The sequence below is a fragment of the Helianthus annuus genome, chromosome 9 (assembly GCF_002127325.2).
Source record: "Helianthus annuus cultivar XRQ/B chromosome 9, HanXRQr2.0-SUNRISE, whole genome shotgun sequence".
NCBI classification, from domain to species: domain Eukaryota; kingdom Viridiplantae; phylum Streptophyta; class Magnoliopsida; order Asterales; family Asteraceae; genus Helianthus; species Helianthus annuus.
In genome coordinates this window covers 71052488-71058487 of record NC_035441.2, presented here as the reverse complement: position 1 = coordinate 71058487, position 6000 = coordinate 71052488, and positions in this window count along the sequence as shown.

Here is a 6000-nt window from a genome sequence, read left to right as displayed (position 1 = left end):
ACGAAAGTATGATTTGTTTTATTACAAAGTATCAAGTTTTCGACAAAGAGGAAATATATTACTTTTGGAAGTAAAAATATATTTTCTTAGAATATTTAGAAAATATATAATTTTTGAAGAAAAATAATATATTTTCTTGACGATACATTATTTTTGGACAAAACAAGTCTACGTATATTTTCTAGTGAAAATATATTATTTTGGAAACTACAAATACAAGAATACGAGAATACATGCATGAAATACTCCCATCCTGGGGAAGGAAACACGAAAACAAATACTTGAAAAGTATTATAACTCTGGATGATGTAAAGACATAAAGAAAACGTAACTCAAAACATGAATACTAAGGCAAGGCACGACACGCTCGTCTAATAGACCCTAGCACATTGTAGGTAGTCGTATTTGCTGACGAGATTTGAGTTACGAGTACTGAAGACGCAAAACGGTGAGTCATGCTCCCCCTTTTCTTTAACTGTTTTTGGTTTTATAACTCTCGGGGGTGAAATACATGTACAAATACTTAAACGGTATGAAATGCCTATGAAATACTAGATCATGTGAGCATAGACTTAATACTAAAAATGCCATAAACTCTTGGTGAAAACTAGTACCAAGAAATGCTAAAAATGCCATAAGGTCTTGGTGAAAACTAGTAAAAGCTATTAAAAACATTCATTAATTAGGGACGAGGGTTAGATCTAACGGGTACAGCCGAATCCCACTCATAGTCACAACTAGTACCTAGTAGTGCTTCGGAGTCCCAGTCGAGGTTAATCGACACAGTCGAGGTTAATCGACACAGTCGAGGTTAATCGACACAGTCGAGGGAAATCGACACAGTCGAGGGTAATCGACATAGTCAAGGAGTCATAACAAGTACTCCCCATGTCCTCAAGGAGTCATAACAAGTACTCCCCATGTCCTCAAGGAGTCATAACAAGTACTCCCTATGTCCTCACATGCCTTAAAGGAGCCATTACGAGTGCTCCCTGTGCCTTAAAGTCCTTGTAAAACATACATGTTCATACATGCTTTTCATACCTGTTTACAAAGGAGTCTCTCAAAGATTTACAAGAATTACGATATACAAACAAGACGCATGAACTCGCTCAACTTTATGTTGATGTTTTCCAAAATTACATGTATTTCAGGTAACATGATGGATCTTGGGCGCAAGTGTCGTAACTAGAAGTAAAGTCCAAGTTTAGATGTCATCCACTTTTGTTGATTTGTAACCTAGACGGAGGTTGTGTTTTAAAACTTAAATAACAAGTGTTTGTAATACTCAAATTTTATGAATGGATGAACATCGTTTTGATCATGTATTTGTTTATTACGATTGAATGCAATAATATTAAACCAGTCACACATCATACGCTTCCGCAAAAGACAGGGTGTGACAATACTATCGTGGCCAGAAGGCGTACGGGGAAGTTTGGTTATGAAGTCCATAGCGATGCTATCCCATTTCCAAACGGGGATTTCAGGTTGTTCGAGTAGACCAGAAGGTCGTTGATGCTCGGCCTTGACTTTCGAATAGGTAAGACACTTAGAAACGTATGTGGCAATGTCTCTCTTCATGCCAGGCCACCAATAGGATGCACGTAGATCGTGGTACATCTTGTCAGCACCAGGATGAATCGAGTACTTGGATTTGTGTGCCTCGTTCATGATGAGTTCACGAAGATCGTCACGATTTGGCACCCAAATGCGATCATGGCAGTATTGAAGACCATTAGATTTCGTAACAAGCAGGTCTTCAGTAGCACCACGTATTTCGACGAACATGGTTCCCTCATTGACAGACGAGTATTGCGCTTCACGAATGCACGTGTGAAGATCGCTCGAGATGTGAAAACAACGAATACTACTAACATGAGACTTACGACTAAGTGCATCGGCCACGACATTCGCTTTACCAGGGTGATAGCAAATCTCACAGTCGTAGTCGTTAAGCAAATCTCGCGTTGTCGTTAAGTGCATCGGCCACGACATTCGCTTACTCTTTTTGGTTAAAGATATGTTGTAGGCTCTTATGGTTAGTGAAAACCACACAATTCGTACCATATAGGTAGTGTCGCCAAATCTTTAACGCAAAAACAACTGCGCCAAGCTCGAGGTCGTGAGTAGTATAATTTTTCTCATGTATTTTGACTTGACGAGAGGCATAAATGATGACTTTTTCTCATTGCATGAGAATGCAACCAAGACCACGGTTCAAGGCATCGAAATATACCACGAAATCATCATTCCCATCAGGAAGAGCGAGAATAGGAGCGTTACACAGCAGCTCTTTAAGAGTTTGAAAGGAGTCCTCTTGCTCAGGACCCCAAGCAAAAGGTTTTTATTTTTGAGTTAACGAGGTGAGAGGAATGGCGATCTTTGAAAATTTTGAGATGAATCGGCGATAATAACCCGCCAATCCTAAGAAGGAACGAATTTCAGAAGGGTTTCAAGGCGCGGTTCAATTCTTCACTGCTTCGATTTTGGAAGGACCAACATGGATTCCTTTTTCAGTAACAACGTGCCCAAGGAATTGGACTTCTTTGATCCAGAACTCACATTTGGAAAACTTCGCGTAAAGACGTTCGGTACGTAAAAGCTCGAGTATAAGACGTAGATGACGTTCGTGATCGGCTTGAGATTTAGAGTAAATGAGAATATCATCAATGAAGATGATCACAAAGCGATCCAAATAGGGTTTACAAACACGATTCATAAGGTCCATGAACACAACGGGTGCGTTGGTCAGACCAAAAGGCATAACCACGAACTCGTAGTGTCCATAGCGAGTGCGAAAAGCGGTTTTGGGAATGTCCTCTTCGAGAACACGAAGCTGGTGATAACCAAATCAAAGATCGATCTTGGAGAAACAAGTAGCGCCTTGAAGTTGGTCAAAAAGATCATCGATACGCGGAAGAGGATAACGATTCTTGACAGTGAATTTGTTAAGCTCACGATAGTCGATGCACATGCGAAACGAGCCATCCTTCTTTTTGACGAAGAGTACAAGAGCACCCCAAGGTGAGGTACTTGTATGAATGAAACCTTTTTTGAGAAGCTCTTGGAGGTGCGTGGATAATTCTTGCATTTCAGAGGGAGCAAGACTATACGGAGCCTTGGCAACAGGAGTCGTACTAGGTACAAGATCAATACGAAAATCGACAGTCCGAGGTGGAGGAGGACCAAGCATATCTTCAGGAAAGACGTCAGGGAAGTCTCGCACCACTGGAACATCATTTACGCTCTTTCCCTTGCCCTTTTCTTCCACAATGTGGGCTAAAAAGGCAAAGTACGGTTTGCATAAATATTTTTTCGCTTGTGTGCAGGACATCAATCTTAGTCCCTTTGAAGGTCGGTCTCCATACACGCGTAAAGTGTCACCAGATGGTAGAGGTAAACGGACATACTTCTCGTAGCAAGCGATTTCAGCATGGTTTTCACGAAACTAATCCATGCCTACGATGATGTCGAAACTACCCAATTGCATGGGTATAAGGTCGATAGCGAAGGTATGATTGTTGAGAGTAAGAAGGCAATCACGAAGAATGGAATCGACTAAAACAGATTTGCCATTGGAAACTTCGACGGAAAACGACTTAGGTAGCTTAGAGCGTGTGATATTTAACAAAGGTTCGAATTCAACGGACACAAAGCTTTTGTAAGCACCAGTATCAAATAACAACGAAGCATAAAGGTTATTAACAAGAAACGTACCATTAACGACGTCATTGTCGTTGCGTACCTGATTCACGTTAATGTTGAAAGCACGTCCACGAGGAGGTTGTAGTTCCTGATTGAGTTGAGGACACTGAGGACGAAGGTGAGTTGTGTCAACACACTTATAGCAGGCTCGAGCTGGTTTGGCGTTTGTTGAGCTGGTTGCGCTTGGCGAGCTTGCGGTGTGGGGTTATTCTTACAATAGGCGGTGTTATGGCCGAAACAATTGCAATGGGTACAGTGGCGACAATTGGCATTGGCAGGATGGTGAAAATTGCAAGTAGTACAATTGCAATAGGTCCACCAATCCAGGGCCCTTGAGCAAAACACACCAGTAGCATTTTGAGTGCGTAATTCGTCAGGGCAACCACTCTGACGGAAAGCGATTTCCATAGCATCAAACCAAGTGAGCAGTGCTGTGGCACCATCCTTGCCTGAAAATTCCAGGGGTTTGCAAGCCACAAATTTCTTGAAGAGGAATGGTGGCGTTGGTTTCTGCACCTTGGAGTCCACAGAGCCATGGGGTGAGTCCGAATTGGGGTGGATGCGACTAACGATGTCAGGTATCACTCGAGCCATTTGGTGGGCCATTTGTTCAGCGCTGAGGCCTACGAGTTCTTTCTTAGAGATTGAACCAGTGCGGGAACCCTTCTTGGACTTGGGCTTTTCGGATGAGCTTGAAGTTGCCATCTAGAAGTTCGAAATAAAAGAAAAAGATGAGACTTGATCATAATGTTTTAAGAAAACCGTTTTCATGAAATGATTCACATAGTGTAAAAGCGTTCAAATTGATTCACATAGCATAAAAGCGTAATAATTGATTCACATAGCATATAAGATTCAAATTGTATCACATAGCATAATCATGGATTTCACATAGCATAACATGAATAATGAAAGCATCGTAAATTTAGTTTGTTCACGAGGGATTATTATTGTTTTTGATTGCGATAAACGTGCGAAATGGTGTAAAAAGTTTGAAATGGACGAACGTTCAAGTATAAAATCACATATAAATTGAGATACATGAAAGAGAGGCTTAATAAAACATCAGATTTTTTCGAGTAGAGAAACATCAACTATTCCAAAGTGGGTCGAAAGCCTTTCGAATTAGAGAAAATGTGCTTTTGCCTATAGGTAAGATACTCCAGTCGAGAAGCGATTAACGGTATCTTACCCTTCCAGTTACTACACGTCTCTAATTGAATGAAACAATCGGGATTTTAGCGAGATTAAAAATCGAGGAATGAGACTTAATCGACGAGACGCGGGTTTCACCCCTAACTTGACGATTTCGTACCCTAAAGTTGAAATGGAAAGTAGAGTTGAAATGGAAAGTACCATGGTTGGTACTCGTCGGATCAAAATATAATTTCGACACTTTGACAAGGGTCCACTAGAGTTGAAATGGAAAGTACCATTAAGTTGTGGATTTCAGTCAACCATTGATCAATGTTGTTTGTGTGTGGCTAAGATTCACCTTAATATATCACATATAATCATTGTTTTGTCTTATTTGAAAATAGATTTTAAATGTGAGAAGGGTAGCTTGGTGATTTTCTATAGCAACGTTTTGGCCAAGTGGGTTTTAATGCTTGCATGTGTCCTATCAATTTAAGTCAAAGTTTAAAATAACTAAAAATCAATTCTTTTGTATTATTAATGTCATAATATATAAAACAACGTAAAATTTACATTTACATTTACAACTACTACAAATATAAGATGCTTTCGTCAGCCGGCAATAGTGACGCCATTCAATTGGATAAAAAGGGCGGCAGCCATAATAGTGCCAGGAAGCTGCCTGGCACTCCCCTATTGGCCCAAGAAATTTATGCTTTTATCCCCTTTAAAATTACGATTTTGCCATCAGTTAAAAATTATGTTTTCGCCCCCGCTTAAAAATAAATTTACGCTTATGCTCCCAGCTAAATATTTCAATTTTGCCCCCGGTAAAAAATTACGAATTTGACCCGTTTCAGTTTACACTTTTGCCATTAGTTTTTTTCCCTTAAATATACGATTTTGCCATCAGTTCAAAATTATGTTTTTGTCCACGCTTAAAAATAAATTTACGCTTTTACTCCCGGCTAAAAATTCTAATTTTCCCATCGGCTAAAAATTACGATTTTGCCCCGTATAAATTGATACTTTTGCCATTAGTTCTTTTTTTCTCACAGCCAGGTTACGATTAATTTTCCCATCGGCTAAAAATTACGATTTTGCCCCGTATAAATTGATACTTTCGCCATTAGTTTTTTTTTCTCACAGTCAGGT